Source organism: Sus scrofa, chromosome X (assembly GCF_054392235.1).
Source record: "Sus scrofa isolate SSC_HxYL_T2T_F1_AM1 chromosome X, Sscrofa_HxYL_maternal_Yorkshire_Landrace_v2.0, whole genome shotgun sequence".
Lineage (NCBI taxonomy): Eukaryota > Metazoa > Chordata > Mammalia > Artiodactyla > Suidae > Sus > Sus scrofa.
In genome coordinates this window covers 80377758-80401330 of record NC_139401.1, presented here as the reverse complement: position 1 = coordinate 80401330, position 23573 = coordinate 80377758, and the positions used below count along the sequence as shown (strand labels likewise).

At 37.8% G+C, this 23573-nt stretch overlaps 1 long non-coding RNA gene across 1 annotated transcript in view; it reads left to right on the top strand.

The window, feature by feature from the left end:
- The window catches only part of LOC110257755 (uncharacterized), a 93270-nt gene that overhangs the window by 14711 nt on the left and 54986 nt on the right, over positions 1-23573 (top strand). Inside the window, exon 3 of the long non-coding RNA XR_002340710.2 lies at positions 19542-19720. This is a non-coding gene — a long non-coding RNA (uncharacterized LOC110257755). The remainder of the gene's footprint in view (positions 1-19541; positions 19721-23573) is intronic.

Genomic DNA, 23573 nt, shown 5'->3' with positions numbered 1-23573 from the left:
TACACTAGACCTATTCCTCTCAAAACAAAAATAGAAAATCTTTGAAATTAAGATGTAATGAGTAGTATAATTTAAAGGAATTTCCAAGGTGAAAAATTTGAAAATAAAATTGGTCATGGTTTCAAGAATAATTTTCTTCAGATGGAGGTAGTATGGATGTTTATTCTTACTTGTTTGTATTTTCTGATTTTCTATGAGGAAAATGAATTGTTTTTATAAGAAGAAGAAAATGAAGATATTTCTTAATAAAAATGTACTGTCTATACTACAATGAATAATATTGCTTTCTTTTGTACACCAGCTGTCAAAGGGCTAGACCATTTCCCTGCTGCTATCCCCACTGAGCTTCTTTTACTTTTTTTCTCTTGGTTTATGGGTTGTTTGGACATAGAAATAGGGTATCATTACTAAAGCACCTTTACAAATTTAGTATGTTTAATAATCATCAGAGTTAAAAAAATTCAGATTCCTGGCCACTCCAAAAGAGTCTCATTCCATTTTCAAAATCTGCATTTGTTTAACAAGCAGGTGAGTTTGATGCACCAAAGGATAGAGTGAACATCAGATTTATAACATACAGTCCAAACTGTGTGACTTTAGAAAGTGAAAGGGAGTGCCAAAATAATTAAAATTATGACAAATTCATTTTAATATGTTGCTAGACCTATAAAATAGTTTTATTCAAAAACTATCCTCAAAAGTGAAATTTTTTTCAAAAAGAAAATAGCATGTATCTCTGTCAACTAAAGCAACATTTAAAAAAATATATAATTTACCTGAACATCGAAAAAGAACATTACAGAATATTTATTCTTGATAATTCATATATTTTAATCAGATCCTTTGCCCCATCTGTCTGTAGTATTATGCTACTTGGGGGAAAAATGTTTTAAAATACTCTCTTTTCTCTGAAATGTTTTTCAAAGTTTCATTTTTTGACCAAAAAATTTGAAAATTTTTATAATGTAAGTTGATTCTACTCATCAGGCAATGATCATTTTAATGAAGAAAATATTGTCTATAGGTCATGAGGTATCTGGGAATCCCAGGGAAACTACTTCCAAAAAGAGTTTATTTCCAATTCTCTTGTTTGTATTGAAATGTATATTTGTTTCAGTTTAAATATATTACTTTTGCTTCTATACAGAGTATCTGTCTTCAACGAATGTTTTTTGCATGATAAAATTCAAGTGCCCTTTTTATTAACCTTTGAATGTTTCACCAAATTTAAATGCTGCAAAATCATATTCTTTATTGTATTCAATTCTAGTGCAGAGTATGAATTTACCCAATAAAAATAGGTGCACCATCAAAAAATCACAAATCCTGATATTCCAAAGTTCAATTATAGAATTTCAAAATTAAAACTTTTTCATGAGCTCTCATCATTTAATTCAGTCTTTCCCTTTCTTCTGTAATAATAAAATTTTAGTGTCTTTCTTTTATATCTTTGTTTTCAGTCATCGTGATTCATTAAAACCTCGCAAAGCTAAATATGCTTGATCTTTCATTTTTTGTAAGAGTGCCAAGTGATTTTGATAAAAATTCAACTCAATTTTTAAAAACTCATTTTAAAATGTCATTAATTACATTTATAGGACTGGGTAATTTACAAAATAAAATGCTTAAATATTTCTAAACTCTGATGAGGGGCAGCAAGGAAAGGAAGCAGGAAATTATATGCAAAAGGGGCTTTTTTTAAAAAAAACACGCATATACAAATACTTTAATAATGAGACATTTTGGATTTGGTTAAGCAAAAAAAAAAAAAGAAAAGAAAAGAAAAAGAAACCAAAAAAACACAGAGATGAACAATAACAAATATTGGAAAGGAGGTGAAGTTGAGGTCCTCAAACTTTGCTGGTGGGAGAATGTAAAATGGTATAGCATTTTGGAAACATTTTGACAGTTCTTTAAAAATTTAAAACAGTTACCACATGACCCAAGAATTCCACTCCCAAGTATATACTCAAGAAAAATGAAAACATATGTACATCAACTGATGAATAGATAAATAAAATTTGGCGTATCCATACAATGGAATTTTTTCAGCAATAAAAAGAAATGAACTATTGATACATAAGCTACAACGTGGAAAAATCTCAAAAACATTATTTTAAAGAAGGCATATACTGTGTGAGTCCATTGCTATGAAATCTCCAGACAAGCAAATCCAAAGAGACAGAAAGCAGACTGTTGCCTAGTAGGACAGTGGTGGAGCAAAGGATAATTGCAAATATGTTGGAGGTTTCTTTTGTAAAAAGATAATAGTCTGCATAACTGTAAATGTACTAAAACTTTGAATTACACGTTTTAAATGGGTAAACTTCATGGTATGTAACTTATATCTCAATAAAGCTGTTTTGTTTTATTTTATTTTATTTTATTTTATTTTTTAGTACTCAAATGAATTTATCACATCTGTAGTTATATTTTTTTATTTTTTATTTTATTTTTTTCTTTTTTTTATTACTTGAATTTATCACATCTGTAGTTTGTTTTTTTGTTTTTTTTTCTTAAAGGTGGGAACTGGGGGACTCAAGGTCTCAGGGACCAAGAGCGCCACCTCAAGAAACCACACAGCTTTTATTGTGCTCTTTAGGATTACATCAAGTGAGGAGGGGGCTATAAGTGCAGGATATAGTGGGGATTTTTTAAAATTATTTTAAAAGTGACTTTTATTGTTTTAAAAGTCTCATACCTGGTAGATGGTTAAGTTTTACTCTGACCTTTAGGCATTCAACAATCAATAGCATTTGAGGAAGCTTGGCATTAGCTATCTATGCATAGCATTCCAGAGAATCCTTACTGTGCTTCCACAAATGGCATGCCTATCTGAGGCAACCCACTGTGCTTAGGTTTGCACCTTGGTTCTCTTTGCTAATGCATATCCTGCTAATGACGCCTCATAAACCCCTTGGGGCCAAGAGGCTCATCTTCCTCTTATTCTTAAGAGGACATATCATGCTGTGCAAATGTCATGCCAATCTGCATAGGTTTGGCATGCCTAGACCAATGCATTATGTCCTCATTCAGTTGACCAGATGAATAACTTATGCCTTTAGGTCTTTGTTCTTAAGCTGAAGTCATTTACCAGCACTGTGACCTGTTTTTCAAGCAGGAATATGCGGTAAAGTAAAGCAGGACAAAATGGAGTTTTCAGCATAGAAAAAAGAAGCAAAGAGGCTAAGAAAAGATTGTAGAAACATATCTCCCGACATCTCCCCCTTTTTGTTTTTGTAGGAGGATGAAAGTAGATCTTGCAACTTCTTTTTTCATTACTTCTTGGATTGCTCACTTCATGCATCTATAGACTAAATAGAAAATTATTAATGACCTGATTATTCCTCCACCAAAATCTTTAAACCATTTTAAAGGATTAATTATTTTTAAATCTTCCAGAATATTATCCAGTACCTCTTTATGAGGTATATTTTGTAGAGAGGCCTTTTGAATACTCTGGACTCTAGTCTGCAGTTTCTTTGTATCCAGGGTCAGCTCATCCAAGTGACATCGCAAATGCTTCTTAATATGTTCCCATGATGTTACACTAGAATTGTACTCATAGAGAGTAACACAATACAAAGTAAAATACTAATTGATTCCTTTTTCGACTCTTCATAAGTATAATTTCCATCCCATCTTCGAATATTTTCAAAGCTAAGGGGAATTTTCCACAAGTCAACTTTGAGGCTTGCTATTACCAAATTCAGGATAGGGAGGCACAAGTCCTGAATCTTTCCAACTTATGGGGCTTTTGGCTTTAGTTATTTTTTGTTGGCCTGATTGGCTGGAGATTGTCCAAGATAGTAATTCATTAATAGAACACAGAGGTTGATGGCCCGTACAGACAGGAATCGGCTTCCCCTTAGGGGACCAATCCCATACAGTTCCATAGGAAACATTAAGCAGTATGACCCCCTCTGTTACCCTGCATGTATTCCAATTAATTTGATTTTTCATTCTCTTGAAGGTATCTGTCTTTTTGAGTAACATAAAGGCCTGTCAGGCATCCCCATATTAACTGTTTTCACCTGACAGTAAGTGAAACTCCAGCCCATAACTAAATGTAAATCTTCACTGGTGGGCATATCTAAATTTCTGGAAAAGCACATTTGAGTTCAGGAGTTAAACATAACATTTCTTTTCCAATACAAATTGCACAATTTTTAAACCCTAAAATTTGATTAAAAGGTGTCCTTTCTTTTCTAAAATAGGGCAGTCTGTCATCCTCCAGACCCAGGAGGAATCATTAATATATATGCACTGGAGCCTCACCCCATTCCAAAGTTCTCAATAAAGGAGGATTGGGGTCATAGGCCCGGTAGGTATAATTAGTTTCTCCCACTGCTGTTAAGGGAATACTCAGTATGATAGAAACCAAAGTAAAGACAGCTAGGACCAAATTATTTGACATGAGAGGTGATTTTTCTTGATAGTATCCAAACAGGTTGTAATCCAAGACCTGGTTAAATACAAGCATATCCCCTACCCCAAGTAATAATTTTTTCCCAGGGACCAGAAGTTTCTTAATGGATCATGCCACAAGCCAAGGGCTGTTCAGCCTGAGGAAAGTTCATTTTATTTCATTCTGTATTAAAATATCTTTCTGCAGCCATTTTTTCATCTGAGGCCGTGGGAAGTATAGTCATTTTGAAACTATGGACTCCTCCAATCACAAGCATGGTATGTCTTTCCATCTATTTGTGTCATCTTTGATTTCTTTCATCAGTGTCTTATAGTTTTCAGAGTACAGGTCTTTTGTCTCTTTAGGTAGGTTTACTCCTAGGCATTTCATTCTTTTGGATGTGACGGTAAACGGGATTGCTTCCCTAAGTTCTCTTTCTGATCTTTCATGGTTAGTGTATAGAAATGCCATCGATTTCTGTGTATTAATTTTGTATCCTGTGACTTTGCCAAATTCATGGATGAGCTCTAACAGGTTTCTGGTAGAGTCTTTAGGATTCTCTAGGTATAGGATCATGTCATCGGCAAATAGGGATAGTTTTCCTTCTTCCTTTCCAATTTGGATTCCTTTGATTTCTTTTACTTCTCTGATTTCCATAGCTAGGACTTCCAAAACTATGTTGAAGAGTAGTGGTGAGAGCGGACATCCTTGTCTTGTTCCTGATCTCAGCAGGAATTCTTTCAGCTTTTCCCCATTGAGAATGAGGTTCACTGTGGGTTTGTCATATATGGCCTTTATCATGTTGAGGTAGTTTCCTGCTATGCGCACTTTCTGCAGGGTTTTTATCAGAAATGGGTGTTGGATTTTGTCAAAGGCTTTTTCCGTGTCAATTGAGAGGATCGTATGGTTTTTATTCTTCAGTTTGTTAATATCTCACTGATTGATTTGCAGATATTGAAGAACCCTTGCATCCCTGGGATAAATTCGACTTGATCATGATGTACAATCCTTTTAATGTATTGTTGAATGCGGTTTGCTAGTATTTTGTTGAGGATTTTTGCATCGATGTTCATCAGTGAAATTGGGCTGTGGTTTTCCTTTTTTGTGGTATCTTTGTCTGGTTTTGGTATCAGGGTGATGGTGGCCTCATAGAATGAGTTTGGGAGTGTCCCTTCCTCTGCAATTTTTTTGGAATAGTTTCAGAAGGAGAGGTATTAGCTCTTCTCTAAATGTTTGATAGTATTCGCCTGTAAAGCCATCTGGTCCTGGACTTTTGTTTGTTGGAAGTTTTTTAATCACAGTTTCAATTTCAGTACTTCTGATTGGTCCATTCATCTTTTCTATTTCATCTTGGTTTAGTCTTGGAAGATTGTACTTTTCTAAGAATTTGTCCATTTCTTCTGGGTTTTCCATTTAATAGGCATATAGTTGCATGTAGTAGTCTCTTATGATCCTTTGTATCTCTGTGATGTCCATTGTTACTTCTCCTTTTTTATTTCTAATTTTATTTATTTGAGACCTCTCTCTTTTTTTCTTGATAAGACTGGCTAGGGGTTTATCAAATTTGTTGATCTTTTCAAAGAACCAGCTTTTCGTTTCATTGCTCTTTTCTATGGTTTTCTCTGTTTCTATTTCATTGATTTCTGCTCTGATCTTTATGATTTCTTTCCTACTACTAACTTTAGGTCTCAGCTATTCTTCTCTTTCGAGCTGCTTTAGATATAAAGTTAACTTGTTTATTTGAGCTTTTTCTTGTTTCCTGAGATAGGCTTGTATTGCTGTAAACGTTCCTCTTACAATGGCTTTTGCTGCATCCCATAGGTTTTGGAGTGTCATATCTTCGTTGTCATTTGCTGCTAGGTATTTTTTAATTTCCTCTTTGATTTCTTCAGTGATCCATTTGTTGTTGAGTAGCATTTTATTTTGTCTCCCCGTGTTTGTGTTTTTTGCAGTTTTTTACTTTTTGTTGATTTCTAGTCGTACAGCGTTGTGGCCTGAAAAGATGCTTAATATGATTTCAGTTTTCTTAAAGTTACCAAGGTTTTGATGTGTAGCCCAGGATGTGATCAATCTTAGAGAATGTCCCATGTGCACTTGAGAAGAATGTGTATTCTTTTGACTCTGGATGGAATGTCTTATAAATGTCTATTAAGTCCATCTGGTCTAATGCTTCATTCAGGGCCTGCGTTTCCTTATTGATTTTCTGTCTGGATGATCTGTCCATTGCTGTAAGTGGAGTATTAAAGTCCCCCACTATTATTGTGTTATTATTGATTTCTCCTTTTAAGGTTGTTAGCAGTTGCCTTACATATGGTGGTGAACCTATGTTGGGTGTGTAGATATTTAAAATCGTTATATCTTCTTCTTGGATTGATCCTTTGATCATTAGGTAGTGACCTTCTTTGTCCCTTAAAATATTCTTCATTTTAGTCTATTCTGTCTGATAGGAGTATTGCTACTCCAGCTTTCTTTTGATTCCCATTTGCATGAAATATTTTCTTCCATCCTCTCCCTTTCAATTTGTATGTGTCCCTAGAAGTGAAGTGGGTCTCTTGAAGACAGCATATATATGGGTCTTGTTTTTGTATCCATTCAGGCAGTCTGTGTCTTTTGGTTGGGGCATTTAGTCCATTCACATTTAAGGTAATTATTGATATGTATGTTCTTATTGCCGTTTTATTAATTGCTTTGGATTTGCTTTTGTTGCTCTTTTTTCTTTCCTTCTTCTATTGTTCTCTCCTCTTCTGGTTTGATGACTATCTTTAGTGTTGTATTTGAGTTGATTTTTCTTATTTGTGTGTGTATCAATTGTAGATTTTGGCTTGCAGTTATTCTGAAGTTTTGATATAAGAGCGTATGTATATATGAGATTGTTTTAAGTCGTTGGTCTCTTAACTGCAAGTACATCTCCAGTGTCCTGCATTTGTACCATCCTCTTCTCACGATTTCTGATTTTGGTGGCATAATTGTGCGTGGATGATTTCGTGTCTTTACTGTATATATACCTTTACTGGTGAGCCTTGTCATTCGTGGTATTTTTGTTTCAGTTGTGACCTTTTCTTTTCGTCCTGGAGAAGTTCCTTTAGTATTTGTTGTAAAGCTGGTTTAGTGTTGCTGAATTCTCTTTGCTTTTGCCTAACTATGAAGCTTCTGATTTCTCCTTTAAATCTGAATGAGAGCCTTGCTGGGTAAAGTAATCTTGGTTGGAGGTTTTTTCCTTTCATCACGTTAAGTATACCATGCCACTTCCTTCTGGCCTTCAGAGTTTCTGCTGAAAAATCTGCCACTAACCTTATCGGGGTTCCCTTGTACGTCATTTGTTTCTTTTCCCCAGCTGCTTTCAACAGTTTCTGTCTTTAATTTTGGTCAGTTTGACTAATATGTGTCTCGGGGCATTCCCCCTTGGGTTTATATTATATGGTACTTGTTGTGCTTCCTGGATTTGAGTGAGTGGTTCCTTTCCCATGTTAGGGAAGTTTTTGGCTATTATCGCTTGGAATACTTTTTCTGTCCCCTTTTCTCTCTCTTCTCCTTCTGGCACCCCTATAATGAGGATGTTGGTGTGTTTAACGTTGTCCCAGAGTTCTCTGAGACTCTCTTCATTTGTTTTCAATCTTTTTTCTCTTTTCTGTTCTGCATCCATAAGTTCCACTAATATGTCCTCCACCTCGCTTATTTGTTCTTCTGCTCCTCTATTCTGCTGTTAGCTGCTTCTAGTGAATTTTTTATTTCATTTACTGTATTTTGCATCTCTTCTTGGTTAAGTTTTATATCTTGTATGTCTTTGCTCAGTGTTTCCTGTAAGTTATCCACATTTGCCTGCAGTTTATTTCCAGTGTCTTGCATCATCTTCCACATCAACAGTCTAAAGTCTTTTTCCTGGAGGCTGAGAATCTCATCACTTAGCTGGTTTTCTTGGGTTTTTCCTTTCTCCCTCATCTGAGTTATAGTTCTCTGTTTTCTCATTTTTATAGGTTTTTGGTGTGGTGACCATTTTACAGATAATAGAGTTGTGGCCTCTCTTACTTCTGGTGTCTACCTCCCTTGTGGCTGAAGTTGGTATGGGAGGCTTGCTGTAGGCTTCCTGATGAGAGGGGCTGATACCTGCCCACTGGTAGGTGGAGTTGATTCTAATCCCTCTGGTGGGTGGGGCTTAGTCTCTAGATGGTATTAAAGGCAGCTGTGTGCCTAAGTGGTCTTTGGGTAGCCTGTTTCCTGAGGGGTGGGGCTGTGATCCCACCTGGATTGTTGTTTGCCCTGGGGCTTCTCAGGGCTGACTGATGGGTGGAGCCAGAGTTTCCCAAAATAGCCACCTCCAGAGAAAGGCATGGCTGCTGAATATTCCCAAGAGCTTTGATTCCAATGTCCTTCCCTCACAATAAGCCAAGTTCACCCCTGTTTTCCCAGGATGTCCTCCAAGTACTGCAGTCAGGTTTGACTCAGATGCCTATGGGGAATTTGCTTTGCCCTGGGACCCAGTGCACCTGAAAGTCTGTGTGCACCTTTTAAGAATGGGGTCTCTGTTTCTCCCAGTCCCATGGAGCTCCTGTGCACAAGCCCCACTGACCTTCAATGCCAGATGCTCCAGGGGCTCTTTCTCCCTGTGCCAGATCCCCACACGTGAGAGTGTGATGTGGGGCTCAGAATTCTCACTCCTGTAGGTGAGTTTCTGTGAACCAGTTAGTTTCCAGTCTATGGGGCTTCCCACCCAGGAGGTATGGGGTTGATTATATCGTGAAATCACCCCTTCTACCTCTTGATGTGTCCTCCTCTTTTTCTTCTGGATTAGATATATTTTTTAAGGTTTTTGGTCCATTTGGGTGGAGATTGTTCAGCTTTTAGTTGTGAATTTTGTTGTTTTTAGGAGGGAAGTTGAGCTCCAGTCCTTCTATTCCACCATCTTAGTCCCATCTCCCTGAAGCAGATTTTCTTAATCATAGTCCTATGACATTTGGGATGTGTAGTCCTTTGTTTTGGTGGGTTTCCCTGTGCAATGTTGAATGTTTAGTAGCATCCCTGATTTATACCTGCTAGTTGTTCATTGTACCCATCAGCTGTGACAAACAGAAATGTCTCCAGACATTTGCCAAATATCCCCTGGGTAGGCAAAATTGCTCCCAATTAAAAAAATGCTGCTGTAGAATGAGAGAGCAAAATCAGAAAAATCTTTTTTTGCAGTTGTTACTGGCACTTACCCCACCCCCTTCCCTGAGTGAGAGGCATCCAAGAGTCTGAGAAATCCTGGTTGCATGTACAAATGACGATATACCTAGCTTTTTTTATATGTGTCAAATTGTATATCTGTATTAGGCATCACCAGAACAATAGAACTAGTAGAGATTTATTTCAAGGATTTGATTTACTTTATTGTGAGAACTGCCAAGTCCAAAGTTTGTAAGGCAGGACCTGATGTTGCAGTCTTGAGGCAGACTTTCTTCTTTCTCAGGGAGACTTCAGTTTTTCTCTTAAGACCTTTAAAATGATTAGATGATTCCAACCCATATTATTGAAGTAATCTCCTTTTCTTAAGCTCAACTGGTTGAAAATGTTAACTCCCTATATATATACTTTCACAGTAATACCTAGATTAGTATTTGAATAACTATGTACCCAGCATATAAGTTGGCATATAAAACTAACCGTAACACCATCATATGTTTTTGAACTCTATAAGCTATTTTGTATAAACACACATAATAGTATGTTGATTGTGAATCTCAGTAATTCTTTTAGACAGAAATTTTAGCACTATGAAATGAATAACTGGATAGAGTTCTAGCCTTTATCCATAGCATGATACAAATGAACTCAAGGAGAGCAGCATAGTGGCAAAAACATGAACTCTGAAGTAAGACAAACTTGAGACTGACCCCAAATATAGGCCCTGCTGCTTACTAGCTATGTAATATTGTATAAATCATTTATTTTTCAGAGCTTCAGTTTCCTTATACTTTAAAGAGGTATAATAATACATTCAAGAGTTGTTCTGAGGTTAAAATGAAATGTGTGGAAACCATCAAAGATAGGTCTTAGTATATAACAATAGCGCTCACTGGCTACTTTCTATATTTTCAGCTCTCTTCTAAGCTCTTTTCAAAAATCAATTCCTTTTATCCTCACAGTAATCTTTTTTTTTTAATTTATTTATTTATTTTTCTGCTGTACAGCATGGGGGCCAAGATACATTTACATGTATACATTTTTTTCCACCCTTTGTTCTGTTATGATATAAGTATCTAGACATAGTTCTCAATGCCACTCAGCAGGATCTCATTGTAAATCCACTCCAAGTTGTAACGATAACCCCAAACTCCTGATCCCTCCCACTCCCTCCCTCTCCCATCAGGCAGCCACAAGTCTATTCTCCAAGTCCATGATTTTCTTTTCTGTGGAAATGTTCATTTGTGCTGCATATTAGATTCCAGTTATAAGTGATATCATATGGTATTTGTCTTTCTCTTTCTGACTCATTTCACTCAGTATGAGATTCTCTAGTTCCATCCATGTTGCTGCAAATGGCATTACGTCGTTCTTTTTTATGGCTGAGTAGTATTCCATTGTGTATATATACCACATCTTCTTGATCCACTCCTCTGTTGATGGACATTTAGGTTGTTTCCATGTCTTGCCTATTGTGAATAGGGCTGCAATGAACATGCAGGTGCATGTGTCTCTTTTAAGTAGAGTTTTGTCTGGATATGTGCCCAAGAGTGGGATTGCAGGGTCATAAGGAAGTTCTATGTATGGATTTCTAAGGTATCTCCAAACTGTTCTCCATAGTAGCTGTACCAGTTTACATTCCCACCAACAGTGCAGGAGGGTTCCCTTTTCTCCACACCCCCTCCAGCACGTGTTATTTGTGGACTTATTAATGATGGCCATTCTGACTGGTATGAGGTAGTATCTCATGGTAGTTTTCATTTGCATTTATCCTATAATAAGGGATGTTGAGAATTTTTTCATGTGCTTGTTGGCCATCTGTATATCTTCTTTATAGAAATGTCTATTCAGGTCTTCTGCCCATTTTTCCATTGGTTGATTGGCTTTTTTGCTGTTGAGGTGTATAAGTTGCTTGTTTATTCTAGAGATTAAGCCCTTGCCCATTGCATCGTTTGAAACTATTTTCTCCCATTCTGAAAGTTGTCTTTTTGTTTCCTTTTTGGTTTCCTTTGCTATGCAAAAGCTTGTCAGTTTGATTAAGTCCCATTGATTTATTTTTGCTCTTATTTCCATTGCTTTGGGAGACTGACCTGAGAAAATATTCATGAGGTTGATGTCAGAGAGTGTTTTGCCTATGTTTTCTTCTAGGAGTTTGATGGTATCTGGTCTTATATTTAAGTCTTTCAGCCATTTTGAGTTTGTTTTTGTGCATGGTGTGAGGGTCTCACAATAATCTTAAGAGGTCTTTACAGTTATTATTTCCATTTTACAGATAAAGAAATTAAGGTTTGGAAATGTTAAGAAACTTTCTTAAGCCAGCATTTGCACCCGGACTGCCCAACTTCAGAACTACTATGCTTTCAGTCTGAAGAAATAACAAGTATCTAGATCTGGGATCCTACAGGCAGCAGGCCAAATACTGTCCATTCTCTGTTTTTATATGGCTCATGAGTTTGTAATGCTTTTTACATTTTTAAAAGTTCGAAAGACAATAGAAGAATACTCTTTCATTATGCGTAAAAATTACTTGAAATTGCAATTTCAGCTTCCATAAATAAAATATCATTGGAACAAATATACATATTCATTTACTTATTGTCTGTGGCTATTTCCATGATACAGAGTTTGTAGTTGCTATAGAAACAGTATGGCCAATTAAACCTAAAATATTTGCTCTCTGATCCTTTATAGAAAACAATTGTCAATTCCTTATCTAGTTAACCATTCTAATATCTTTGGACAACATCTTCATTTTATGGTTTGTGTGTGTGTGTTTTGAGAAAATAGCATGTGTGAGACTAAGAAAATGTATATTTATCAAACAGAAGATGGAGAGACAGAATTTGCCATACCTTGATACTGACAGTAAACTGTTAATACGATGATGCAAATACAGAGAAAAATGGTTAGAAAGCACCATCTCCTGAGAAAATCTGAAATTACAGATGATGTGACAAAACAGCTATTTTCAACATTAATATGCATCAGCATCACCTCTGTTATTGGTGTGAAATACAGATTTCTGGACCTCACTCCTTACAGTAGGTCTGGAGTGCAGCCCAGGAATATTTATTCTAAGCAGACAGCCTAAGTAATTCTGATACGAGTGATCCTTGAACCCTCTTTGGAAAATATCAGTCTAAAACAAAGCTCATACCTGGGGGGAATAGAAGGCATATGCCTATTTACATGTCCTCATCTTTTATGTATTTAGGTCACACAGGACAATATTGTTGTGTCTTGAGCAATGGACTTGGTGCAGAGATACAATGATGTGCTGGTTGGAATCAGGGAGGCTTCACCCCAGGCATACTGACTCCTCTGGATACAGAACATTATGTAACAGTTGTCTGCATAGTAAAAGGTGGTTGCTACTACCCAAACTGGGAATTAAAATCTTGAAGCCTAGTACCTGTGTTAAACCAGGAACCAGAGGTCAGAATTTGATAATTTATCTTTATCCATTCATATGTTGATAGACATTTACATTGCTTCCATATCTTGACTATTAAAAGTAATGCTTCTTTAAACATTAGGGTGCATGTATCTTTTCAAATTAGGGTTTTTGTTGTTTTGAATTTATACCAAGGAGTGGAATTGTGCACCTTAACTTCTTAAAAAGACAAAGGAGAGTATATTTAGTTTTGTATGAAATGCCAAACTGTCTTCCAAAGCAGCTGTACCATTTTGCATTCCCACCAGTAATGAATGAGAGTTCCTGTTGCTACATGGCCTTGCTAGTATTTGGTGGTGTTCCAGAGTTCTAGATTTTGGCCATTCTAATAGGGTGTAATTGTATCTCATGATTGTTTTCACTTGCACTTCCTTGATGACATATGATGTGTATCTTTTCATATGCTCATTTGTCTGGCTTTTTTTTTTTTTTTTTGCTTTTTAGGGCTGCATCTGTAGCATATGGAAGTTCCCAGGCTAGGGTCAAATCAGAGCTGCAGCTGCCAGCCGCAGCCACAGCCATAGCAATGCAGGGTCCAAGTTGCATCTGTAACCTACAGCACAGCTCACAGCAACGCCGGATCCGTAATCCACTGAGCAAGGCCAGGGATCAAACCTGCATCCTCATGGATACTAGTCAGGTTGGTTACTACTGAGCCACAATGGGAACTCCCTGGTTCATTTTTTTTTTTTTTGTATTGGGGCATTGTTTTCTTATTGTTGTTTTAAGTGTTCTTTTTATTTTTATTGACTTGTCTTCTCTTGACATTGTCTTTCACAGAGCAGAAGTTTTAAGTTTTAATAAACTCTAGCTTATCAATTATTATTCCATGGATTTGCCTTAGATGACTAAAAAGTCCACAACATATTTACATATGCATTAAAGACTGTTATGTCTTGGAGAATTGACTCCTTTATTATTTGTAATCATTATCATTGTCTAATGCCCTTATTTATTTCAGATAACTTCCCTTGCTTTGAAGAATGCTCTGTCTGAAATTTAGTATAGCTACTCTTGCTTTCTTTTGATTAGTTTTAACATGGTCTATCTCACTCCATCCATTTACTTTTAATTTAACATGTGTTCATATATTTAAAATGAGATTCTTTTACACAGCATATAATTGGGTCTTGTGTTTTTATCCCCTCTGAAAATATCTGTCTTTTAATTGTTACATTTAGAACATTGACATTCAAAATGATTATTTAAATAGTTGTATTAATATCTACCATATTTGTTACTGTTCTCTATGTGCTATCCTTGTTCTTTGTTCCTATTTTTGCCTTTCATTATTTTTCTGCCTTTTGCAGTTTTAATTAAGCATTTAATATGTTTCAGTTTTCTCTCTTTTCTTATTTTACCAGTTTTACATTCTTTGTTAATCTGTGACTCCCTGTATCAATCTGTCTCAACAAGCTTAACATCAGCTCTTTTCCCTATGTTCTTTCCTCTATTATAGATCCTAGAAGAGTTGTTTATTTTTCAGTCTTTTCTTCTTTTTATTTGTTCATTACATGCAGAACTGTAAATGCAGAGACGGTATTTTTTAAATATAATATCCTGTCATGTATTTAAAGAGGCCCAGAGGAATCTAGAAAAGCCTCTCTTAAGACATAGCCCAGATGTCAGTAAACTTTTTTTGTGAAGGTAAAACAGTAAATATTTTCAGCTTTGTGGATCATATAGTCTCTGTTGCATCTACTCTGCCATGAATGTATGTGAATGACTATGGCTGAGTTACAAAGAAAAAAAACAAAAAGCCTCTGAAGAGAAGCTGATATAACCAAAAGAGTGCTACTTTTCTAACACAGCATAACCTCAGACTGTCTCATTCATACAATTTTGAAAGGGACTCATTTAAATGAAAATTTTACCCGAGGCTCCTATATGCATGAACGACAGACTTAACCCTGATGTTTAAATCCTTAGCTCTTAATTATGTGTCAAATCAGTGCTTTCTTTTATAAATTTGTTTCATTTCATCAGTGAAACATCTCTCAAAATCTCCTGATTAAGAAGAATAGCCTTTTGTCCTAAGAGTATTTTTGACCTCTATTACCACGCAATTGTATAACATGAAATGTTATGTTTCATCCATCACTGGGGATGATGACCAATAAAATTTAATGAGGCTTACACAGCAGTGACTCATCTGACCCAGAAATGACAACAATAAAACAGTGGAAATTTTTCAAAACTTGAAAATCTTTACTTATATAAATAAATATATAGAAGTGGAGCCATCTAGTGTATATCTTCAGCTATAATTTCTGTTTGTCTTTTAAAAAATTGTTGAAAACCAGTTGTTAATTCTCCTGGTCAAGAAAGCACAGAAGCCCAGTTTTCTGGGGATTATAGATCCTAGGGTCATTAACCCTGTGTGACTTTCCTCTCATGCCCCATCTCCCCTGGTAGCTGATCCCAGAAAATCAATTCTGATTTCATTCCTGTCTTGTTCCTTTCTCCTGAAATCTGAGATGTGACTCATCAACTGGACTTATCTCCACATCTTTGCTTCTTGGTGCTATAAACCTTGGGAGAGAAATTTCCTCAAGTTAAGTAGCTGTGTAACTTATTGGAATGCCTCCCTAGATACTAGTCCATGGTTTTTCTGTTTTGACAGTCCCTAGTTTGCCTCCTCAGCATGAGGCACTGTAGCCAGGCAGACAGTATAGCCTTATGAGAAAACAGCCGTCTTGACTCCAGCAATATGAATATTGCCTCTGGATTACATCTGGAAGGAGAATCTCCAGGTTCAGAATGGATATTTCACCAGTCTCCAGTCTTTCACACACTTTGCAAGTTTTATGATTCTCTTCTCATTTTCTCACTTAGGTGATAGATGCTACCACTACCATGCTGGCCAGCAAGGATAGGATTTACCTCCATTTAAATATGTTCTTTTAAACATTGCCTCTGTATATGTTATGGAACCACCTGCCAAGCTGGGATGTAGTTCACAGAAGTTTACCAAACAGTGTGGTAGAGGCATAAGATATTAGGTCACATAGAGCTGGCCATAAGTCTATAAACAAAATCCTTATTCCCCATGCTCTGTAGGCCATGTGCTACTGTAGAGATGCCATTGGAAATGCATATGCTCTTGCTAGAGTTAGGAAATTTAGTAAAGATGTGGGATACCAGTTAAATTTATATATCAGGTAAACAACAAATACTGTTTTAGTGTAAGTATGCTTCATGCAGTACTTGAAATATGATTATACTAAAAATGTTTTCATTGTTTATCTGAAATTCAAATTTAATCAATTCTCTTGTGGGGGGATTTTGTTTGCAACTCAGATCCTAGCACCTAAGTCTTTAATCTATTTTGATTATATATTATATATATATATATGTATATATATATATATATATATATGTATATATATGATATTAGAGGATGTTCTAGTTTCATTCTTTTACATGTAGCTATGCAATTTTCCCAGCCCCACATATTGGAGAGACTGTCTTTTCTCCATTGTATATATTCTTGCCTCCTTTTTCATAGATTAATTGACCTTCAATGCATAGGTTTATTTCTGGGCTTTCTATCCTATTCCATTGATCTATATTTCTGTTTTTGTGCTAGTACCATGCTGTTTTGGTGACTGTAGCTTTGTAGTATAGTCTGAAGTCAGGGACTGTGATACCTCCACCTCCACCTTTGCTTTTTTTTCTCAAGATCACTTTGACAATTCAGGGTCTTTCTTGGTTCCACATTTGGACCAAAAAAAAAAAAAATGCCTGGCATTCTGCAACAAATTTTGCAGCCATCAACCCCTCAGCCACTGCAGCCACTCCACAACAGTGTACCCTGAAGGGAATTCAGGATGAAAAAAAAAGGATGCTGGGCCCTATATAGTTTAGATGCATATCAAAGAAATAATTTTAGTGAGCCCAGACTCTTGCCTTTTCCCATATATAGAAATACATTAAAATCATTGACTTGAGATATCTTGTTTTTTTGTGATTAGCAATAATCTTTAGATGTTTGACTACATGTTGTTATTTTTTCCAGCAACAACTACTATATATTCTGGCTCCTTCCTTACCTCTTTGAAACAGACCCTTAGAGTTATCTGAGAGGCTGCCTTCCTGGGCAATATTCCTCAGTAATTTCTTCAAATAAAACATAATTCAGGAGTTCCCGTTGTGGTGCAGTGGTTAATGAATCCGACTAGGAACCATGAGGTTGCGGGTTCCATCCCTGCCCTTGCTCAGTGGGTTAATGATCCGGTGTTGCCGTGAGCTGTGGTGTAGGTCGCAGATGCAGCTTGGATCCTGTATTGCTGTGGCTCTGGTGTAGGCTGGCAGCTACAGCTCCAATTAGACCCCTAGCTTGGGAACCTCCATATGCTGTGGGAGTGACCCAAGAAATGGCAAAAAAAACAACAACAAAAAAACATAATTCACATAGTTCTCAACTTTTAGATTGTACGGTTTTTCAGTTGACACATATAACATAGTTCTGTTAAAAAAATCTCATGGGAATTTGGTATGGATTGCATTAAATCTATAGATTGTTTTAGATGATATGACATTTTAACAATATTAATTCTTCTTTACATTTCTTTGTACCTTTTTCAATTTCCTTCATCAATATTCTATAGTTTCACAGTGTAGTTCTTTCACCTTCTTTGTTAAGTTTTTTCCTAGGTATTTTATTCTTTTTGATGCAGTTTTAAACGGAATTTTTTTTTCTTGCTTTATCTTTCTTATGGTTCATTATTAGTGTATAAAAATGCAACAGATTTCTATGTATTAATATTGCATCCTGCAACAGTACTGAATTCATTTATTAGTTATAATGGTTTCGGGTTCAAGACTAAATAAGCATCATGTCATCTGCAAATAGTGACAATTTTACTCTTCCCCAAGGGAGTGGTTTCTGTCTTGCCTAACTCAAGGCCTAGACAGGAATAGTGTCATAGTTTGGGTGTCAGGTTAGAGGCTAGTGAAAGCAGTTTATCGGGGCCTCAAAAATGTCTTATTTTGGGGGAATTATAAATTATCAGAGTATATAAATGCAACTGATTTGTATATGTTGATTTTATATCCTGCAATTTTGCTGAATGTTTATTAATTCTAACTGTTTCTGTGGGGGTAATCTTTTAAGTTGTCTACATATAAGATCATATCATATGTGAACAGAAATAATTCTATTTCTTCCATTCCAATCTGGATGCTTTTTATTTCTTGTCTAATTGCTCCAGTTAGGACTTGTAATACTGTGTTGAATAGAAGTGATGAAATAGGTATCCATGTTTTGTTGAAAATTGAGTATTTGAAGAACACATCCACCTTTCTCAGTCTTCATAGACTGGCTCTGTGCAGGGGAACACCTTAACTGATCAGTCCATCATGAAGACTCAAGGTCTTCTTAGGCCTTTTCTTTTTCTTTTTTGATTTATTTTTTTCTTTTTAGGGCCACACCTACAGCATATGGAAGTTCCCATGCTGGGGTCACATCAGAGCTGCAGCTGAGGCCTATTCCACAGCCACTGTGACACCAGATCTATACCGCAGCTTGCACCATTGCCAGAGCTGTAACCCACTGAGTGTGGCCAAGGATCAAACTGCATCCTCACAGACACTATGTCAGGTTCTTAACTCACTGAGACACAACAGAAACTCCTCTCTTTTCTGAAGATGCATCTTGAGTAAATATGTATGTGCTTTTTTTCCTAATGTCCCCAAATACATGACTATTTTTAAGTGTCTTAATTTTCTGAGGCATCTCGCACCTGCTTCTTCTCAGGGCCATAGATATTCTACTGTATTATACTGTCTGTAATTTCCTGCCCCCAGGTACGCTCTTGCCCACAGTTCCCCACCAACTGCTTTTATTGGCCTTCAACCTGATACCCGAATTATGCCACCATTCCTGTCAGTGCCCCCAGTAAGACAAGACAGAAACCATTCCCTTTGGCAGCTCCCAGACAAGCCAGAATACTGCAAATAAGTTACACTCTTTCCTTATGTCCTGACTGAAGAACCAGGAATTGGGACTGTGCCATTCTGTGTAGCTCTGGAGATGATTGATGCAAGGGAAATCAAACACTTCATGAAATTTCCCACGGCTTTGAGTATGTCTTTTTCTTGACTAGGCATTGGTTACTGTGGTTTATTAAATTATTTTTTAAAATACCACTTAGCTACTTTTGTTCATAAGTTGTTTATTTAACATTTTCATGGGGAAATAGGGCCTGGAGCTCCCTAGTCTGCCACCTTGCTGTTGTCAGTCTCCTCATATTACCTTTTTAGTTCTCAAACTGAAAGTAGTTATTTACAGGAATCTTCCCTTAGCAGGAATCCGCTTTTCCTGTCATTTTAGCATAGCTATATTGTAACTAACTTTTAAACCATTCACCTTCCATGCTCTAATCATCTCTGGCCCAAGCACACCTTTCCAATCTTTTAATAACACAATACTTTGCCTAACTTGTCAGTTCTTTCCAGAGATTAAAGAAGTAGAAATAAAGAATAAATAATTAACAGATGACCATATCTCTCCTCTAGCTTCCCTTTCAGTAATCACCTAAATAAACTATGTGACCAAACTTTGTGAACAAGATGACATCTAGAGGAATCAATGCCGTATCCTTAACCAACTGTGCTGGGGCCGAAGGTGGGACCTGCATCCCCTTGCTGCAGAGACACCACCTATCCCATGGTGCCACAGTGGGAATTCTGAACAGGTGATTTGATTTCTATTGGATATGTGCCTAGGAGTGATATTGTTGGGTTGTATGGTAACTCTATGTTTAACATTTTGAGGAATCATCAAATTATTTTCCAAACAGACTGCATAATTTTACATTCTCACCATCAATGTATGAAGGTTTTGGTTTTTCCAAATATTTGCCAAACCTGCTATACCCTGGCTTTTAAAATTTTAGCCATCCTAGTGGATGTAAAATATTGTTTTATGGTTTTGATTTGCATTTTCCTGACAGCTAATGATTTTGAGCTTATTTGTATGTGTTTATTGGACATTTGTGCATCTTCTTTGGTGAAATGTCTATTCAAATCCTTTGCTCATTTTTAAATTGGATCATATACTATTTTATTATTTAGGTATATATTTTTTTTTAATTCTGGCTGTAAGCCACTTACCAGATATCAGATTTGCAATGATTTTATCCTAGTCGGTGGGTTGTATTTTCACTTTTTTGATAGTGTCCTTTATAACACCAATGTTTTTAATTTTGGTGAAGTATAATTTATCTTTTTTTATTTTGCCACTGTGCTTTTAGTGTCATTTCTAAGAAGGCATTATCTACCAGAGTTCATGCAAATTAACTCCTATATTTTGATCTAAGAGGGTTATAATGTCATCTCTTACATTTAAGTCTGTGATCCATTTCTTTTTCTTTTTCTTTTTTTTCCTTAGATCTGTACCCGCAGCATATGGAGGTTTCCAGGCTAGGGGTCAAGTTGGAGCTATAGCTGCTAGCCTACACCACAGCCACATCAACATGGGATCTGAGCTGTGCCTGTGACTTACACCACAGCTCACGGCAAAGCCAGATCCTTAACCCACTGAACAAGGCAAGGGATGGAACCTGTGTCTTCATGGATGCTAGTCAGATTCGTTTCCGCTGAGCCACAATAGGAACTACTATTCTTCTTTTTTTATTATAGTAAAATATACATGACATAAATTTTAACATTTAAATTTTTTTTTTTTTGGTCTTTTTAGCGCTGCACCCATGGCACATGGAGTTTCCTGGGCTAGGGGCCGAATCGGAGCTAGCTGCTGGCCTGCACCAGAGCCACAGCAAGTCCAGGATCTGAGCCACGTCTGCACCCTACACCATGGCTCATGGCAATGCTGGATCTTCAACCCACTGACTGAGGCCAGGGATTGAACCTGCATCCTCATGGATGCTCGTCAGGTTTGTTAACCGTTGAGCCATGACAGGAACTCCACATTTAAAATTTTTTAAGTGTACAATTTAGTAACATTAAATATATTTACAATGTTGTGTAATCATCACCACTATCCACTTCTGGAAATTTTTCATCATCCCAAACTGAATCTGTGTGGCCACTAAAACATTAACTTCCTATTACCTCCTGCCCAAAACGCCTGGTAACCACTACTCTACTTTCAGTCTTTATGAATTCTATTATTTTAAATATCTTTAATAAGTGGAATCACACAACATTTGTGTTTTTGTGATTGGTTTATTTCACTTAGCATAACTCAAGTTTTATCCACGTTGTACCATGTGTTAGAATTTACTTCTTTAAGGCTGACTTTTTGTTGTTGTTGCATTTATACTCATTAGGGATGTTGGCCTGTATTTTTCTTTTCTTGTGGTGTTCTTATCTGGCTTTGGTATCAGGGTAGTGCTGGCTTTGTAAAATGAGCTTGGGAGTGTTTCCTTCTTGTTGCTGGAGTCCTTGAGTGCATGGTGCTAGAGTGGATTGTGACAGCCTGGGACAGGGTAGTCAGCTTGGCAATAAGCCCTGAGGGATTCCTCCTGGAGCCTGTGTCACAGGCATTGATTGGGAGCCTGATGCCACATGAGCCACCCAGGGCAGTAGGAGCCAACCAGTGCTGGAATGTGCTGCAAAACTACTGAAGCCAGATGGAAGTCTGTTGTCAAGGGAGCTACCCAGTGCCCCAGGAGCCAGCTGCTGTTGGGGTAAGGTATGAGCCTGTATTCATGGAAGCTTGCCAGGAACCTAGTTCAGGGATGTCAATTGGCACTTTGGTGGGCTGGGAACCTGGGGCCACTGGAGATGCCCAAGACCATGGGAGCCAGCAGGTGCCAGAGTGGATTGAAGATTGGTTCATGGGAGCATTCTAGGAGCCTAGAGACAAGGTAACTGCCTGGAGAGGAAGAATCACCTGTGGCCACTGGCCACCTGGGACTGCTGAAGCTGGCCAGTTACCTGGTGGGTAGAAGCTTGAGTTCTCAGGGGCCTTCTGAGAACCTGGATCCAAGGAAGCTGCCTGAAGTCATGGATGCTGTCTGGGGCTGTTGGAGTAGCAGACAGCAAGGTGAAATTGGAACTTGGCTTCCTGGGAACCTGCTTGAAGCCTGATGCTGTAGAAGCTACCTGGGTTCTTGGAAGCTCACTGGGGCCACTGGAGTCAGCAAATGTCAGAATGAGTTCGGGACTTGTTTGAAGCTTGGTGGCACAAATGCCATCCAGTGCAGTGGGACCCACATAAGGTCACTGGAGATGCCAGGTGCCAGGATTATGTGGGGGACTTGAATTCACAGAAGCACATTTGGTGCGTGGTGACTAAAATGTTGCCTGAGGCTATGAAAGCTGGTGGGTGGGATCCTCAAGCCCACCGGGAACTACCATGGGCCAAAGAAGCAGCTTGGAGCTACTAGGATTGTCGGGTGCATGGGTATGATGGAGGCCTGGGATCCCAGGAGCCTGCTGGGAGCCCTGTCACAGAAGCTGCTTGGGATGTTGGAGTAAGGCAGGTTCCGGAGTAAATCTGTGTCTGGATTCACAGGGGCCCACAGGAACTTTATGCCAAAGGTGCCGTTTGGGGCCACTGGAGCCAGTAGGCACCAGGGTAAGATGAGGGCCTTGGTTTCTGGGAGTCTCGGTTCCTGGGGATTCTGCTGTCATGGGATCCACATGGGGCTGTTGGAGTTGACAAATAAGGAGGTGAGCAGGGGCCTTGGTTCCTGGGAGCCCTCTGGGAGCCCTGTCATTGAAGCCACTGGAGTAGGCAGGCCCTGGGGTGAGCTGGGTTCATGGGAGCCTGCTGGGATTGTGATGCTAAGGATGTCATTTGGAGCTACTGGAGCTAACAGGTACTGGGCAGGGTGGGGGCAGTGCTGGGTTTGCAGGAGACTGCAGTGAGCCACTTAGAACTGTGGGAGTTGTCTTGGTGCCGGAATGGATCCTCTCTGAGGTCTGTGGTTTAAAGTTGGGCGCTCATTTAACTCTCCTCCCAACAAGAGTTCTATCCATGCTGTGCTGCCTTAGTTAGGGGCGGGGCAATAAGGTACTATGAATCTATCTTTCTTACCTTCTTCAATGTGTCCTTTCTTATTTCTGTGCTTCACCCAACTGCTGTGATTCCCTCACCTAGAATATTTGTTCTTAGGAAGGTATTTTTCGTGCATGGATAAATATTCACATTGACACTGGGGGAGGAGGAGGAAGAGGAACAAGCAGCAGAGATTCCTATGCTGTCATTTGTCATTTTGCTGACATCATTCCCCTCAAAGATCTTATGATTTTGATTTTGTCTTTTCAGACCTTTTTTTTTTTGGTTGTGCCTGCTGTGTGTGGAATTTCCTGAGCTAGGGATTGAAACCGAAGCCACAGCAGTGACAACTCCAAATCCTTAACCACTAGGCCAACCAGGGTACTCCTCAGACCTATTTTTAAATAAGACTAATTCTTATTTAAAAGATCCTCCATGGCTAGAACCTCTGTGTTCTAATTCTGGTGAGATCTAATTAGTTATGACCTACATAGGATTATTTAACCACTCAGATAGATACTGAATTTAGCTTATGGAATCAGGCTGTTTGAGGATCTCCATGACCTTAGATGAAATGTGAA